We start from the raw sequence: 18,837 nt of genomic DNA, 5'->3' as shown, positions 1-18,837 counted from the left end.
TTTGTAAGTAACAAATTAGTTGTAGAGTAAGGGAAATATTGTTTTTTAACCCATACCCTGCTTAGATAACAGGTTAAAATAGCCTCGTCAGCAGCATTAAAGCTTTGCTAGCAATTATTTGCGCAAGAAAAACAGTTTAATGTAGGACAAAAAACTTAGTGGGATTCTCGTTAAGTCTTAACAATTTGTCTTCAGGGTCTTGAAAGAGGAAGTGGACAGCATTGTCTGACTGGTTTTCATTTGGTGCAGTGTTGAGTTGTTAATCACTAACTGGATAAAGCTCACGAAAGCTCATACCCTACCAGAAAACATTTTTGTTAGTCTTTAAGGTGCTACTAGACTCTTGCCCTTTTTGGATAAAGCTTACTTTTCTGTTGTGATGTACTTTTGCTTTTTATAAGATGTGAGTTTTGCTTTGTTCAAGTGTCTGCGTCTTGAACTCATGTAGGGGGAGAGGCTTACCTTGCTCATGATCAATCAAAATAAAGACCCAAACTTCTAAGAAGGAATTTTTCTTCAACTTGCCTCCTTTGAACCCCTTTGGTTGAATCCAAATTTTTCTCCTTCACAGGGAGTTTCCGATCATACCAATTTGCAGGGGGGGGGGCATTCAAAGAGGTTTTGCTGAGATGACCTAAGCTGCTGTGGTGGATAGGGTTGCCAACCTCCAGATGCTAGCTGGAGATCTCCTGCTATTACAACTGATTTCCAGCTGATAGAGATCAGTTCCCCTGGAGAAAATGGCCACTTTGGCCATTGGACTCTATGGCATTGAAGTCCCTCCCCTCCCCAGACCGCGCCCTCATCAGGCTTCGTCCCCAAAACCTCCCACCGGTGGTGAAGAGGGACCTGGCAACCCTTGTGATGGAGCCTATTACGAGATACTTCTGAAAAGGAAGCATTGTAAGATGCTGTGTAGAAATGGGGAGGGGTACCCCAAATGGTCACTATTGGGTTGTGTGACTTGTCTTCAATGCTATGGGGAACAGGGCCCAAGCATCATATCATAGGGCCAGAACACATTTTCACCATGGCTCCCCCAGTCCTATCTCATTCATATAATCTCATTTAAAAATATTATTTCTGGTTTTAAAAAAATTATATAATCCAATCTTGGCACTGGGCTTGCAGTCCAAGCTTCGGGGCCTATGAATCCCCAGGTCCAAGTAAAAGTGTACCCCCTACTCTTGGGTGCTATGTAGGGAGAGGTAACTGAGGCCTAGGGTTGCCAACTGCCAGGTAGTAGCAGGCGATCTCCTGCTAATTCAACTGATCTCCAGCCGATAGAGATCAGATCACCTGGAGAAAAATGGCTGCCTTGGCAATTGGACTCATATGGCATTGAAGTCCCTCCCCTCCCCAAACCCCGCCCTCTTCAGGCTCCATCCCCAAAATCTCCTGCCGGTTGAGAAGAGGGACCTGGCAACCTTACTGAGGCCTAAGTAGGGTTGTGGGACTGCTAAATCTGAAAGTGTGGCCAAGAGGATGTCTGCATCACATGATTTTGTTTCCTTGATCCATTTTTTCCTGGACGGTAGAAATTCCCCCCCCCCTGTAGGCTCAGAACGAGCAAATATATTGCTGTTTTGGAGAATTGGCAGTGGAATTGGATTTTTGCATGCAGAATTGGCTGTGCCCAAGGTCTCCATCTTAACGCTAATTAGGCAGGTAAAAAACAGAATACTTCATTTGATCCACTGTGTGAACATTAACTTCCCACCCACCCCCCAAATTGCTAGCAGCTAAGTTGGTGTTAGTTAAGTTATTAAATATAATGAGGGCTGTTGTGTTCTGCAGTGGTGCTCATTGTGTGTTTACAAAAAAAATGAAAAAGAAAGAATTGCTACTTGCTTTTTGTGTTCGGAGTTTGTTAGAAAAAAAATGTTGACAATAGTATTTGGGTCAGGCGATGAGAAAAAGAGCTTCACAGCAGGAGTGGCAGGGAGAGAAGACTGAACACAATTTTGTCTTTCTCCTCATTTCGAACATCTCCGTTCATGGCAGCAATAGAATGTTGTAGTCACTCCCGTGTCGGTTTTAGCCAATTTGATTCCCGGTCCCCTGCAGATCTATGAGTTTATACCATCCAGTGTTTCACAGATGAAAACGGGGACATGTTTCTAACACCTCTGATCTCAAACCAAGGATCTCTTCCCAAGCCCCTCAGTTTCTAAAGGCTGTTCTCCACTTGCTGCACATAACGTTTGTTTACTGTGCAGTGTGGGCTATCCCCCACTGATTTAAAAGCCAAGAAGGTGTTTGTTCTTTTTGTTAAAGGTATACTTGGGGGAAAAAGTTGTCCTACAATATCTTCTCAGTAGTTCAAAATATAACTCAGTGGCACTGTGTTTGAAATGACAGGCTTTCACTGCGTGGTGCTTAGAGAAACACAGTTCTGTCAATTTTCAGTTCTTTTGGGATCTTTTTGTGTGTGTTCGAGGAGCCCACATTCTTCCCTCCTTAAGTTCTTAACTCTAAAATCTGAGTGTGGCTGTTCTGCTGAATTTTATTCGACTCTCTTATTCTTGTTCTACGCCTGTCATTTTTGGCAGTTCAACACTTTTGCGATCAATTGTATTATCTCCTGTTGGGGAAATGCATCAGCTGTTGCGGAATTAATTATTGAAGCCTTTAAAAATGCATATGAAAATCCTACTCTTCGCTGCAAAGTAGTGAAAAAAGTTGTAAACAGCCCACACAAAGTCTGTGTAATACCTTTTATTAGGGCCAACCAAAAGGATGCAAAACATTGGGCAAACTTTCCTATTAAACCTAATGTGTCCAGATCGTGGAGTGAACCCCTTCCTTTAGGGTAACCTGAAACTCTTCTCATGTCCTAATTCACAATCAGGGAGGAATCAGCAGATCATTATGAGTAAGTATAACAATAGAATGATCAGCCAGCAGAGACGGAGGTTAGGAAAAAAGCTACTTAATGTCCAAACCTTGTATAGTAGTAGGGTTGCCAGCTCCGGGTTGGGAAATACCTGGAGATTTTTGGGGCGGAGCCTTAGAAGGGCAGGGTTTGGAGAGGGGTGGGATTTCAATGTCTATCAGCTTAAAAAAAAAAAAAACCATCAAATTTCAATTCAAACCAGACAACGTTGGACATTCTTTTATATTCCTAGTTGTGCCTTACTGTTTATGTGTATGACTTTCAAGGGATGTGCACTAGAGATGAGATGTAGCCATTCCCCATGACACTTAAGAGAAGGAATTAAACTCTGAACAATGACAATTCTTGGAAATTCACACTAACAAAATGGTAAAAGCTACCCCAAAAGGCTAGGGATAGTTGGGAAGAGTGGAAAATAGGGACATGAAGAATTGGTTAATTACTCCCAGGTCATCCCATAGAGCAGAGGTCCCTGACCTTTTTGAGCCTATGGGCACATTTGGAATTCTGAAGTGGCACGGTGAGTGCACCCACAAAATGATTGCCACAGAAGGCGGAGCCAGCCACAGCATGATCGCCACAGCTAATCCTCAGTAATACAGTGTGTAGATCCTTGTGCTGTGGTGGCCGCTGCTGCCAAAGCAACATTTAAAAACAAATTTGCACAGCCAAGGCAATCTCCAATGGTCAATCAGAAGCCTTGTTGGGCAAACACCTGACCTGCCCCCACCCTAGGGTTGCCAGCTCCAGGTTGGGAAATACCTGGAGGTTTTTGGGGCAGAGCCTAAGGAGGGTGGGGTTTGGGGAGGGGAAGGACTTCAATGCCATAGAGTCCAGTTGCCAAAGCAGCCATTTTCTCCAGGTGAACTGATCTCTATTGGCTGGAAATCAGTTGTAATAGCAGGAGCTCTCCAGCTCGTACCTGGAGGCTGTCAACCCTACCCCACCCACTTTCTAAAAACACTTGGCTGGCCCAAGAAAAGGTGCTGGTGGGTTCCATGATGCCCACAGGCACCACATGGAGGACCCCTGCCCTAGACACTGCAACGCCAGAAAAATTGGCTAGTTGGTTTAAATTGGAAGGGTGGATAAAATTTCACTCAGGTTGGTTATCCTTCTGAGGTTAACAAGAACAGCATGTACAGCTTGTATTTTGATGTGTGCCTCTACTGTGTTCATCAAGTGATGGACCATGTACCTATCAGATAGGCCTAAATCTGCCACTGGGAGAGGTCAACTGGATTTGTGTCAGTCGCCAGTTTACTGAACCAGTTGTTTAAGCAGATTGTTTTGCACCTGTTTGGGGGGGGGGGGACCTAGTTGGCCAACTGCAAAGTTTCTTCTTGCTTGCTCAGTAGCACAAGTGAGAGTATAAAGGGCTTCCAACAGAGTTGACATTATTTTCTCCTCTAATAAAAAATAAATAAACCTGGCTTCTGCAAAAAACAACACCATGTTTCATTTTCTCTTCATGGGACTAATTTCTCGGTGCCACTTTGCCTCTACCTCTCTCCTCTTAAAGCCTTCTTTGGAAAACTACAAACTGAGGGTCAAGGCTGTTTTCTCTTTTTTCTCTCCCCAGGAGCAGACATTTTTTCTATCTCAAGACTTTCTTGTGCGAGAAGAAGCCCTGAGGCAGGACAAGAAAATCGGTAAGAAATGCAGGCCTTTTGTAACAATGCGTGCTATCTTTAGGGAGACGTAAATAGTTCGCAGCAGCTGTTTACCATGGCAAGGAGAAGCGTTGATAGATCTTTGGCTTTGCCGACAAGGGCAGGGACTTCCAAAAAACAAAAGCAGCAACCCTCAGTTTGAACCTAAAAATCTTCTTACAGTTGAAATATCATCTCTAGGTCTCTCTATTCGATGATACAGTTCTTCCTGTGGAGGAATGTGGGCGCTCCTCCCTTTCAAAATGCACATTAGTGTAGTATGTTAGGTGGGCAATAACTGAAGAAGCCCATGATTACAGTAACCCAATTTATACACTTTTTTGCTGATGGAGAAAAAAATGACCTTATGCATGCAGGTGTTTTTGTGGATGTTTATTATTATCATTATTATTATTATTATTATCATCATTATCATTGCCACCCATCTTTCTCAGGGAGGATTGCACTGTGTAAAACAATTAAATCTAATAAGAATGCAATAGGAGTAGGATTGCAAAAATTAGTGCAAAAAAGTAATAATCATACGTTGCACATTATTTTGTAAAGGTGTTATGTAGAAGGGGAGCAGCATGTTCATTTATTCCTCCAGTGCATGAAAAAAAAATCTGTCGCTTTTATTTGCTGTTTTGTTTTATTGGTGCTGGCTGTTTTTTATATAATTTTTGAAAAATTATATTCCTCTTTGGTATTAACCGAGAGGCAGTATATATGGACTTTAAACAAATTATCACCCAGCTAGATAATCTGGTCTAACAGCTTTCCAGAGTGGAGCATGCCTCTACCACCGTTATGTCTGATAAATTCCTTGTAAAACACCATGCTGCGTGAACGTATGAGAGGAACACATCTGAAAACAGTCCCAGTTATATTCTCTGTATTTTGGCTGTTCTTGTTTTGTAACTTTTGACTTCCTAACTGTTTTTAATCTGAAATTTTGAGCTTTACAATGTTGTATAAATGCTGGCCAGAAACTCCAACTGTGTGCTTTCCTCTGTGTTCAAATGAGTTGTTTTTGATGAATATCCTTGCCAAGCCTTGTATACCAGGGGTGTCAAACATACGGCCCACGGGGTGGATCCGGCCCCTTGAAAGCTCTTATCCGGCCCGCGAGCCAGCCAAAGCACCCACCCCCTCCAGCCCCAATCTGGGCTGGCAAGGCATGGCCCAGCCCAACCAAGTGACAGTTATGTCATATCCGGCCCTCGTAACAAAAGAATTTGACACCCCTGTTGTGTACTGTAAACTCAGGATTATGTACTGAATGTAAGAGACTGTGTATGGGCATTATTACATATGAAACTTGGAGTCCTATACATATATATATATGGAGTTGTTGGGGCAGAGATTCCCCACCCCCAGGTCCTGCTGCCTGCCGACCCACAAAGCAGTGGGGGAGAAAATTCTTTAAAACTCGGTAGCATTTCATGTACTGTTACATCATTTATGGTGAAAACCTGGAAGTGATGGATGATTCCTAGAGCTTCTTATCCCCACAACAACCCAGTGAGATAGGTTGGTCCGGGTGTGACTAACCTAGGTTCACCCAGGAACAGGGAGCTTCCTGGCAGAGCAGAGATTTGAACCTGCGTCTCTCCAATCGTAGTGGGACACCCCAACCACCATACCACACAGTATTTAGATCCTTGCTTCAGGGAAGCAGTGCGTAAGGAGATTAGATCAGTGTCTAGAAGGAGCAGGGCCTTTTCTGCAACAGCTCCAAGGATCTACAAGCTTTTAGTAGAGAAAACTGATGTGGTTCTTTGCTGAAGTTCAATAAGCTTTGTAAGACCTACGTTTTGAAGTGAGCTTTTGATCAGCAGTTGCTGCTTTTTGCTGTTTCTATAAGTTTTTTTATTTATTGCTGCAGATAACAAACTGCTTTTTTTTAATGGGTTTTCAGAATTGTTTGGGTTTTGTATTATAGGTGGGAAAAATTATTTTGTTTTTAGATAAAAAAGAAATATAAGCCTTGTATACAAAAATGCCCTGTAAGAGTCTGTTATTGTGTCTCATTAGAAAAAAATCAGTTGGTTAGTCATCCTCTGTTTGGGTGTAGGATGGTGGAAAATAAACATAATTGCTGCATACTTTTGTTTGGATCAAGGTAGTAAATGGAAGGGGAGTCTGTTTGACAAATAGCTCTTCCAGGTAAAACGAAATATCGCTGCTGCTCTCCGGATACATTTACTCTTTCTTCCCTTCCGCCTCTTGCATTCTGTTCGAGGAAATGGCTGTTTTCCCTAGCCATATTTCCAATGCTGGAAATCAGAGTCACGGGCTGTCTTGACAGACCCATTGTGTTTTAAAGATGATTAAGAAAGCAGCACTTCTGAGAGTAGATTTATTTATATTACCTAACGAAAGATTCACAGGCCCATATATATTTCAGAATTGGACTTTCCTTGAAGCCCCATCAGTAACGGGCTGATGAATTGTATCATTTCGTTGCCTGACGGAAAAATGCCTGGGCGATACTTCAAAAGGACTGAAGACATTATAAAAACCCCTTGTAATAGACTTAATGTTTTGTACCAACGAACAGCGCCAAGGCTGCACATTTCTAAGCAGGCAGATGGCTCGTGGCCCAGTTTTCACATGCACGGCGAAGGACAAAAGGCAAGAGCACATTTGGGGACAGAAATGGACTGTGACCTCTTCATTTAGCTATTATGCAAGCGTGATTAGATAGATTTTCTAATGGGCACCGTCGCACGTTTGATCTAACAGCACCAAAGTAGCATTTGATCGGTGATCATTGTAGCATTGGGTATTACAAAGTCAGGGGGAACATGGAGTGCTCCTATGCTCGGAACCTTGGACTTCAGCATGCTACCTGTTCCCTGGATTGTACCACATGCCTTTCTCAGTTGATCAGTGGATGCTAGATAGGAGAAAGGCTTAAATAAGATGTATGAGTCAGTGTGCGAAATACGATTGCTCTTATCTTTTGGTGACACAAAGCTATATCTGTGCAGTCTTTTTAAGAGAGCAGGAGTCAAAGTGTTCGGATACTGTGGGCTTTTTGGGGGGTGGGGAATGGAGCCTAAGGTTTGATTTATCCCTGGACTAGAGATTTCCTTGAAAGGAAGTTGACTCCGAATGTAAGACAACCCACCCATGTTATACACAAAAAGATGCTTCTTATTGTACTTACCTGTAACTTGTATGCAAATTTAAGACTTTAATTTAAGTTTAAATTTAAGTTGTAATAGCAGGAGATCTCTAGATAGTGCCTCAAGGTTGGCAACCCTAGCCATGCACCTTTGGACAGTACCCTAGCAAGTTCCGTCAAGTATATTTTCCCTAGTTACTTCACTTGATGGCTCCTAATCAAATGACTGACAGGAGACATTTGGCAACCTCTAAGAGCAGGATGTCTCTCTGCCCAAGACAGTCTTGTGGTTGGAGCCTTTCCACACACAGTTTGTAGCCTCTCATCACTAACAGGCCTGCAGTTTACAGCCCATTGATACAGCATTGAAGGCGAATTCAAGGAGAATTTTAGAGGCAGAGGCATTCATTGGGAGTGATCTGACTGTGACTCCAAAGATCCTTGAACAAAGACCTTGAGTTTGCTTAAGGGATGCTAGGGACAAACGCCTGATCCTGACATTAGGCTGGTAATCAATGTCAGGATCAGGCATCTGCCCCTAGCATCCCTTAAGCAAACTCATCCAGGCAGGTAGCTCTGAAGCAGTAATACTTTATTAGGAGCAAAAAGACAGATTAAAGGATTGACTGCCTACAGGCAGGTGAGGCTGGTAATGGCGAAACATAGGCAGGTTACATGTTTAAAAGCACTACAGGCTGTGAAGGTAAACATGGCTAAGCAACCCCGAGATAAGCGATTCCCAGGAAGGAAGACTAAACATTAGAGCACAGCTGTGGAAAACAGGACGAGCGAAACTGTACACAGAGTTTACAGGCATGAGAACTAAGGACTTGACGTGTAGCCAGAAACTGGCCTACTCATGTCAAGAGCCTTTACTCCTGCTACCAGCAAAGGCCTGACATTAATATTGGAGCTTCAGAAATGGCTAGAAGCCTTTCTAGGAGTGTGTGATTGCTAATTTTAAACTTTTGCCTAACTGGGAAACGTAGCAAAGATTTTTTTTGCTAGTTTTCCAATTAACAAAGGGTTAAGTGGGCAATGCTGGATTCCTAGACTGCAGCCCTGGGCCAACCATTTTTTAAAATGTAATCAAACACAGGCAGACAACAGTGCTTGACAACTGCTCTTTCTTGTACTATGTTTAAAAAAATGGTGAGCCAAGATATTCTTGTGAAAACTAGGGTTGCCAGAGCCTGAGGAGGGCTGGGGTTGGGGAGGGGAGGGACTTCAGTGCCATAGATTCCAATTGCCAAAGCTGCCATTATCTCCAGGGGAACTGATCTCTATCGGCTGGGGATCAGTTGTAATAGCAGGAGATCTCCAGCTAGTTCCTGGAGGTTGGCATCCCTAGAGAAAACTCTTGCAACCCCCCACTTTCATATATTTTTAAAGAAAGGATTTTCCTCTTGCGATTGCCGACCTGCGCTTGAAAATGTTATAGGAGAAGGTGTTGAGGGAGACTGGGTAACCAAGCAAAAACAATCCAAACTCATTATTGCGTTGCATTCTCATAATGTTTAAGTTTGTACCTCAAGATTCTTCAAATGCTGAGTAATCGTATTTTTTTATTGATTTTGCTTAGCGGTGTTACATAAACCGTAGATTAACTGAAGGATAGTAATGAAAGAAAGTGCCACACACACAACTCTTATCTGTTCTGCACTGACTCGGCATGCCAAGAAAGTCTGATCAACCTACAAAGAGAAATTGCCAGAAGTTTGGGGAGGAGGAGAGGAATGGGATGTCGGAAGGTGGACTGAAAATAGGAGGATTCCAATACCTCGTGGAGAAACTGACTTTTTAATGTTTGAAGCCAGCAATTCCAGTCAACAGTTCCACTAATTAATACTGAACTTAGGCCTTGTTGACTGCAATGTTATCTGGTGTACATTAATTGCACGAAGGTGGCACAGCCTGGCTTGTTGCCCTCGCTTTGGTTCATAGCGGCTGTATTACAGTGGTAGCCCTGTCCTGGTCTTGGCCTGTTTTCCTTGCCGCTTCATGGGTCTTATGGCTTACTTTTATGACCAAGTCTGTTTTATGCTGCCAGTTTTAATTAACTTGTGGTTTAAACACAGCCCATCTTGCTGTGCAGAGATTAGCCCTAGTGAATTGTTTTTAATTGTTGAATTTATTCCCTACTTTTAAATTTCTGTTGTGGTTGTTATTTTCCACTTTGAGTATATGTCTGGAAAGGCAGACCCCCATTGGGGGTGGGTGGGGGGATCCCCCACTTTTGGGGCCCTCCCCCTGGCACTGTAGGGGCTTACCAGCAGCAAACGTGAAGATGTGCTGGTATTTGGACAAAAACTCTATGGTAAAAATTCTACCATCGCGTTTTTGCCCAAGTTCTAGAGGGTCCCATGTTGCTGGTGATGTGATGACATCACTTCCGGTTAGGGTTGCCAGGTCCCTCTTTGCCACCGGTGGGAGGTTTTGGGGCAGAGCCTGAGGAGGGCGGGGTTTGGGGAGGAAAGGGACTTCAATACCATAGAGTCCAATTGCCAAAGCGGCCATTTTCTCCAGGGGAACTGATCTCTATCAGCTGGAGATCAGTTGTAATAGCAGGAGATCTCCAGCTACTACCTATTGGTTGGGAACCCTACTTCCGGTCTGTCCCGGAGATGACATTAATGCATTGCCGGCAACCAAGGCCTAGGCCTCAGTTTGCCGCTGTTAAGGTCCCCCCCCACCGCTGGTTGCCAAAGGGTACCGGCCAACCCTAAGGCAGAATGTAACTCTGCTCAGCAAATAAATCACAATATCTGCAACACACAGCTATGTTCAGTGGGGTGAGCGTGCTGCACAGGATTGCAGCCTTGGAATGCTGAATGTTGAATGTCAGGTGGTGAACCAGGCTTTTCAGGTTGTAACTAATAGGGCCAAGTTGGCACTGAAGCTTCAAAATTAGGGTAATATATTTAAAATGGCTGTCACTGTTTATATTGCACCTGTACATGGAATACCTTGAAATGGTTTGAAATACACAGTGGCACAATAATAGTCCAAAGCTGGGAAAGCAGAAATATTGAAAGGTTTTTTGATAGAAGGGTGCGCTTTTGATGCAATGGCTTTATGCATATCATGAAATTATTGCCTGGGAGCTCTCCTTTCCTTTATAAGAGGCAGAAATAACTTTTTTGATTGTGCTTTTGGGCCTAGATACTTTAGAATCCTATTTGCCAAATTGATTCCTGAGCAATTTGCTTTGGGTGAAAGAGGGGAGTGTGTATGTGTGTGATAGATTTCACATGGAGGGTTTGGCTGAATTACATTGCCAGACCTTGGACTGAAAAAACTCTATCATTCTTTGAGGAAACGTCTAACCCCCCTTTCCCAAAGCAGCTAAATAGTAAATCAAGCATATCTGTGATTTAATTTGAAAAGGCCTCGTTTATCTTAAGTATAAGAAACATTAATTGTACGCAGAAGTTCAGCTTGTGCATTCTGAAAGGGGGAAAGAAGAGTGTTGCCCATCAGAATGGGGGATGTAATAGCAATTTTATTGTGCGATAAAAGATACTGTTGTCAAGGTAGAGATTTCCCTGTGGAAAATAAGGTTGAAGCATATCAATAAAAACAGTAACTGGTATTTTGTCAAAAACACGGCTCAAATCAGAATAAAGTTTTGTTGACATTTTTTAGCCGGTTTTCAAGACCTGCATGTGTTTGAGACGGTGACCGGTAGCCATAGAGCTCTGCTGCCCCATGTGGCAAGATGTTGCAAATGCAATCATTCCTAGGGGCTATAAGGTGCTCGGAGCCTCAGAGATGCACCTCCCGTGCCTTCTGTCCATTGCCTCTCTGCAGCAGTGTAAAAGTCTGGGGAAATGCTAGGGATTCCTGTCCAGTGTCTTCCTGCCTTCTTCCTCTATCTTGGCATGCAGCCTGTTTCTTCTTGACCTTGGCTCCTGTCCTCACAATTTTGTGTAGTCACAGCTTCTGCTTTTCTGTTACTGACTTTTGGACTTCTTTGTGAATCTGGCTCCTGCATGATGCTTCTGTGTGGGCTTGGCTTCTGCTTTCACAGTATCAACCACTGGACCTGTGACTGACCTTGGTCCTAGTGCCATCTGTTTCCTCAGCATTCTCTACCGAGAAAATGATACCCTTGAGCATCACAAAGTTGAGGGAGTCTTCAGTCATTTCCCCACTTTTTTTTGTAGTTACCACTCACTGGGACCACAGTAGAGTTGATCTTCCATGATAATATGGTGACTCTAGATTCAACGTCCATGATAATATGGTGACTCTAGATTCAACTGTATGTTTGACCTGGTCAGATAATAAGCAAATAACACTGCATGGTGGGCAAACTACTTTTCTGAATTAAGCCAATCTATTGTGGGAAGGAATATTGTGCCCTGCATCTTCTTGGCTATATCCATGCATTGCTGGATATTGGGCTGATGATGTGCTACAGCAGTCATTCTCAACTGGATTGACTTGGGAGCCAGCGTGGTATAGTGGTTAAGAGCGGTGGTTTGGAGCGGTGGACTCTAATCTGATTCCCTACTCCTCCACATGAGCAGCAGAGGCTAATCTGGTGAACCAGGTTGGTTTCCCCCACTTCTACACATGAAGCCAGCTGGGTGACCTTGGGCTAGTCACACCCTCTCAGCTCTACCTACCTCACAGGATGTCTGTTGTGGGGAGGGGAAGGTAAGGTGATTGTAAGCTGGTTTGAGTCTTCCTTAAGTGGTAGAGAAAGTCGGCATATAAAAAGCAACTCTTCTTCTTCTTCTCCTACACATGAAGCCAGCTAGGTGACCTTGGGCTAGTTACAGTTCTCTTAAAGCTCTCTCAGCCCCACCTACATCACAGGGTGTCTGTTGTGGGGAGGAGAAGGGAAGGGGATTGTAATCCGGTTTGATTCTTCTTTAAGTGGTAGAGAAAGTCGGCATATAAAAACCAACTCTTCTCCGTCTTCTCGGTCTCCTTCTTCCCCTCTTCCTCCTCCTCTGCACAGGAGAATCCCACTGCAAATTATAGCTATAGCACAATGATAGCGAAATATCCAAGAGTGTATGGATAAGCCAACGAAGTGGAGGAGAGAATACTAAAGTACTACGGAGTCATGCCACTCATTTTGTAGTATAACATATTGCTGGGGGTGGGGGAGAAAAGGCAGAGTTTTTGTTGGTAGCCAAGATAAGCCTTATGGCGTAATAGGTCATGTTATAGAAAAATAGCTAAAAACTCTGTGGTACCACAATCAGTAGTGCTGCTGCCCCAGTTTCATAAACCACACAGAGTCCTTGCCGAACAGTCCGCTTCCCCTTTCTGTCCAAACTGCAAATGTTAGAGAACTGTAGGGAGGAGAAGCGTGGTAAAGTTCGCAAAGAGGAGGGAACATTGTTGGCATGCAGCCTTTGCTGCCATCGTGTATCTTGCCATTGCCCAGTTATTAATGCCTGTACATTTTTTGCATTCATTTCCTTCTCAGTGCTGAAGGAATCTTTCCAGAACAGGGCCCTAGCTGTAGTATAATCTAAAACACAGGTGGTGAGAGGCGGGAGTGGGCAGCAGCCAGGACCAGTAGTGACCTGAGCCTGTTACTGAGCTGTCACTGAACCTCTCTGTTCCACCTTTAAATGCCAACCTGTGGCACTTCGTATAGATACCCAGAGTAAGCAGAGATGCAATTCTGGGTCTAAGTTAGAACATAAGAAATGTCATGTTGGATCAGACTAAGGTCCATCAAGTCCAGCAGTCTGTTCACACAGTGGCCAACCAGGTGCCTCTAGGAAGCCCACAAACAAGACGACTGCAGCAGCACCATCCTGCCTGTCTTCCACAGCACCTAAGATAATAGGCCTGATCCTCTGATCCTGGAGAGAACAGGTATGCATCATGACTAGTATCCATTTAGACAAATAGCCATGAATAGCCCCCTCCTCCATGAACATGTCCACTCCCCTCTTAAAGCCTTCCAAGTTGGCAGCCATCACCACATTCTGGGGCAGGGAGATCCACAAGTTCATTGAACTTTCCTGGAGCTGCACTCCCTCTGTTACCACTAAATTTACATGCAATTTCTGTACTATAAACCTGTTTGTTTATTGTTACAATTTTGCTTAACTCGCCTTTTGTATAAACTAGTGCTCTTTTCCTCTTTTATCCCAAGACCATCCAGGAGTTCCAGGGCTTGGAAAAAAAAAACATTTTTCAAAACATGATTGATCTCATTTTCTTTTCTTAAAAAAAAAAACAGAAAGAGAGAGAGAGAGAGAGAGAGAGAGAGAGAGAGAACCATTGAGCTGCATGGATGAAGCTGGATTAGATGCAAGTAGCCAAGGGACTTTAAAACCACAAGGCATTTTATTCCTAAACAGCCTGCTCTTGCCAAACAGATAAATCGCTTTTCATCAAAACAGAAGAATGCATTTCGTGGTCCAGTGTTGACATACTGACATATGCTGGGAAAAGCAAAACAGTGGTTTCGATTGCCAGTCCTGCAAATCAGTAATTGAAGATCATGTTGAAGGCTCACACTAGCTTAGTACATGATGTGTAGCCATGTTAGTCTGTCACTAGCAGTAGAAAAGAGCAAGAGTCCAGTAGCACCTTAAAGACTAACAAAATTTCTGGCAGAGTATGAGCTTTCGTGAGTATCTGAAGAAGTGAGCTGTGGCTCACGAAAGATCATACCCTGCTAGAAATGTTGTTAATCTTTAAGGTGCTACTGGACTCTTGCTCTTTTGTACTACTAGCTTAGTATAGACAGGGATAGCAGGCGTGAGCGTACTGACCCTGCCGTCTGCCTCTGTGTGATCACTTGGTCGTCTGCAGCTACATGGAGGAAGTAGCTGCACATACACCCCCTCCCCATGATCCTCAATGCTAATGTCCAAATTGGTGGTGGTTGTGGGGGGGAGTTCACACAACTACTTCCTCTGTGTGGTCTAGGGTTGCTAACCTCCAGGTTACTAACCTTCCTCTGTGTGGTCTAGGGTTGCTAACCTCCAGATCTCCTGCCATTACATCTGATCTCCAGACAAAAGAGATTCGTTCCCTTGGAGGAAATGGCTGCTTTGGAGGGTGGACTCTATGGCATTATACCCATCTGAAGTCCTTCCCTTCCTTAAACACCACCCTCCTCAGGCTGCACCCCCAAAAACTCCAGGTATTTCCCAACGCAGAGCTGGCAGCCCTAGGGTGGTCACTTCTGCAGATGAAGGCGGGGTGGGACCAGCACACCTGCTGTCCCTCCCTGCACGTTCGGTGAACACCTGGGGCTGACATCTGTACCCGGCTAACACATTAAATAACAAAATTGTTTAAGAGTGTGCAATATCCAAATTGCCACATTAGGTAGATTAAGTAGCAGCCTGTAGCAATGCAGAGGCACCATTATCTATGTTTATTGACTTCTAGAGGTTGAATCTTGTTAACTTCATTTGATTGGGTTTGTATCTCCACTCTCAGAATGTGTTTTTAATTTTATTCCAGATGTTCTCACCAATCTAGGTTCACATCTGTATAATGTGTACCATTCACTATATGGCCTCTGTGGAGGACTGGAGAATGGCCATTTATAAAAAGGGTTCCGAGGCGGTACCCAGGAAATTACAGGCTAGTTAGTTTAACATCTGTTCCAGGTAAATTGATGGAAAGCATTATTAAAGATAGACTTATCAAGCATATAGAAAGGCAAGCCCTGCTGAGCAAAAACCAACATGGTTTCTGCAAAGGTAGGTCCTGTCTTACTAACTTTTTAGAGTTTTTTGAAAGTGTCAGTAAGCATGTGGACAAGAATGAGCCTGTGGACATTGTTTATTTGGATTTCCAAAAGGCTTTTGACAAAGTTCCCCACCAAAGACAGCTAAGCAAACTTCATAGTCATGGGATAAGAGGACAAGTCCTCTTATGGATTGAGAGCTGTCTGAAAATAGGAAACAGGGAGTTGGAATCAGTGGTCAGTTCTCCCAATGGAGGGATGTGGGCAGTGGGGTCCCTCAGGGATCTGTGTTGGGACCGGTGCTTTTCAACTTGTTCATCAGTGACCTGGAGTTGGGGGTGAACAGCGAGGTGGCCAAGTTTGCAGATGGCACCAAATTATTTAGGGTGGTTAAAACAAAAACGGACTGTGAAGAGCTCCAAAAGGATCTCTCCAAACAGAAGAAGTAGGCATTAAAAAGGCAAATGAGAATCAGTGTGAGTAAGTGCAAAGTGATGCCTCTTGGGGCAAAAAAAATCCCAATTTCACATATAGACTGATGGGATCTGTGCTGGCAGTAACAGACCAAGAAACGGATCTTGGGGTGGTAGTGGATAGCTGAAGGGTGAGAAATTCAAAACAGATAAAGAAAGTATTTCTTCACACAACACATGGTTAAACTGTTCAACTCCCTGCCCCAGGATGTGGTGATGGCTGCCAACTTGGAAGGCTTTAAGAGGGGAGTGGAGATATTCATGGAAGAGAGGGCTATCCATGGCTACTAGTCAAAATGAATACTAGTTATGTTACCTCTTCTCTACAGTATCAGAGGAGCTTGCCCATTATATTAGGTGCTGTGGAACACAGGCAGGATGCTGCTGCAGTTGTCTTGTTTATGGGCTTCCTAGAGGCACCTGGAACAGACTGCTGGAGTTGATGGACCTTGGTCTGATCTAACATGGCTGTTCTTACGTTCTTAGGAGAGATGTTGGCCTCTATACACTGCCTAGCTCTTTTTGGGGTTTTTTTTTTTTTTTTTGGCCACTATATGGAACAGGATTCTGTTCCTGTGTCATGTGAAATATTTATTCTGGTATTTACTGAGAATTCTTGGAAATGCAGGTTTGAAAACAGACGATGATCCCCCAAAGGATGCAGAACACAAATTTACAACAGTATCTGCATTGAACACCTCTTAGAATACAGTTCTGAATATAACCTAGTCTTTATGTCAGTGACTCTTTCTTTTTCTTATTCAATATGTTCATTCTTGTAAAATATTAAACTTTTGTATACAGACTTGTCTTCTTATGGCACTAAAACAGCAAAGCAATGTGTTTTAGCATATTGCTTTAACAACTGATATGCCTTATAATTAGTTGATTAATACAGATGAAAGTGTAAGTTAATCTAAATAAAACTAAAAAAATAAAATAAAGTGTAAATCAATCTTTTCAGCAGTTCTGAGCAACAAAAGTGAAAACATTTTGTTTTGGCACGATTAAGCTTACTCAAGGGCACAGCTATGAAACTAAATTAAGGTAAAAATTTTGGATTGACCATTTGGTGTTATTAATTCTAATACTGTAACCTCCTATTGTAACAAAACATGTGAAGTTTGATATTATTTTAATTTAAGACACCAGTGATGTTATGGAATGTGCTGGCAGTAGCACTGATCTCTTTGCAATGTATTTTTATTATTATTTATTTAATTTAAACATTTTTAGGCTGCTTTTCCAGCCAGCACAGAGTCCCCAAGATGGCAAACACTAAAAATATTAAAAAGAAGTTAAAAACACACATACATATAGAGAAAAGAAGTAAAAACAGTTGAAACAAACCTAGGCACAGGAAGGAGGATCAGTGAGGATCAGCGAGGGAACGTCAGCCAAAACAGAAAAGGCTTCATCTGCTGTTGCAAGAAGGGGTAATAGAAAGGACAGTCGGATCTCCTTGGAGAGTGAATTCCATAATTTTGGTGCCATGACTAGGTATGCCCTTTCTCAGATTGCCACCCATCTATTGTCACATGACGGGCACCCAAAGCAGGGGCTTCAAAGATGACCATAGTAGTTGGGTAGGTTCATATGGGAGAAGGCGGTCCTTAAGGTATGTTGGCCTCAAACCATATAGGGCTTTAAATGTCAATACCAGCACCTTGAACTACAACCAGAAGCAAATACTGACTTGGATGGACCAAGAGTCTGATTCAGTATAAGGCAGCTTCATGTGTTCATGTGTTCAAATTGGAAGCCAGTATTAGAAGGATAGTGAAATTTGGTCCCTGTGACCCGCTCCAGTCAACACTACGGCCACAGCATTCTGTACCAACTATAGCTTCCAGACAGTCTTCAAATGCATCCCCATGTAGTGCATTGCCATAATCTAAACCAGATGTTCCTAGGGCATGCATCACAGTGGCAAGATCTTTCCTGAGCAGGAAGGTGGCATCTGCCTCACCAGCCAAAGCTGGTGAAAGGTACTCTTGCCCACCACTGTTTATCCAAAAGGAGAAGAAAAAGAGTTAGTTTTTATATGCCGACTTTCTCTACCACTTAAAAAAAGGATAAAACCAGCTTACAATCACCTTCCCTTCCCCACAACAGACACCATGTGAGGTAGGTGAGGCCGAGAGAGTTCAGAGAGAACTGTGACTATCCCAAGGTCACACAGCTGGCTTCATGTGGAGGAGTGGGGAAACCAACCTGGTTCTCCAGATTAGCCTCCGCCGCTCATGTGGAGGAGTGGGGAATCAAACCTGGTTCTCCAGATTAGAGTCCACCGCTCCAAACCACCGTTCTTAACCACCACATCCCGCTGGCTCTCTGGGTTCAGGAGCACCCTCTCCCCACAGCCCATTTTAGGCACAGAAACATGGTCATGAAATATTAACCCTTGAGACAGGCAGGCAGTATGGACTGGCCAAGGGCTGGTATAAATATTGGGAACTGATCACCGTGTTCTTGTCTGCCAACAGCATGATGTCTCCTGCCTCTAGCACTCTGGGCCTTAGCTCCAGCAAATGACTGGTTCTTTTAGTCTAGTTTCATGAATTATTTCTGTTTGCTTGTGAACTTGCAACTTATTTCTAAAATTAGGTAAAATTCCAAATGTAGAGTAGATTCTCTGGAATGGGAATTGGAGAAACATGAACAGCTGCAAAAAAAAAGGTGAAGATAATGACATGTAATAAGGAATAGATGATTTATTTCTCTTCCATAATAAATTACTTTGAGAAGGGTTATCTTGATATTAAAAAAGAGATACATGGACATTCTCCATTCCACTACCCTGGTAAATTTTCTCCAATGAGTAGTTCAGGCTTTATTAATCTTATGGATTTATAATTGGAGTGAATGGTATCAATTGTGTATAGCCATTTGTTTCTTCAAGGTGAAAGATTTGACAGCAGCGCACACAGTTTAATTGGGGATTTCAAAGCTTATTGTAAGCCAAATAATGACACAATTGCAATAGTAAAGCAAATGCATTT

At 43.2% G+C, this 18,837-nt stretch overlaps 1 protein-coding gene across 2 annotated transcripts in view; it reads left to right on the top strand.

The window, feature by feature from the left end:
- FHIT (fragile histidine triad diadenosine triphosphatase) overlaps nucleotides 1–18,837 on the top strand; it is a 1,210,431-nt gene that overhangs the window by 196,459 nt on the left and 995,135 nt on the right. For both annotated transcript variants that reach the window (XM_056858181.1, XM_056858174.1), the window contains exon 2: nucleotides 4,479–4,548. The gene's annotated coding sequence lies outside the window, so the exon portion shown is untranslated. The remainder of the gene's footprint in view (nucleotides 1–4,478; nucleotides 4,549–18,837) is intronic.

The sequence above is a fragment of the Euleptes europaea genome, chromosome 1, assembly GCF_029931775.1.
Source record: "Euleptes europaea isolate rEulEur1 chromosome 1, rEulEur1.hap1, whole genome shotgun sequence".
In the NCBI taxonomy this organism is placed as follows: Eukaryota; Metazoa; Chordata; class Lepidosauria; order Squamata; family Sphaerodactylidae; genus Euleptes; species Euleptes europaea.
The sequence above is the reverse complement of the archived record's forward strand: the minus strand, read 5'-3'. Positions and strand labels throughout refer to the sequence as shown.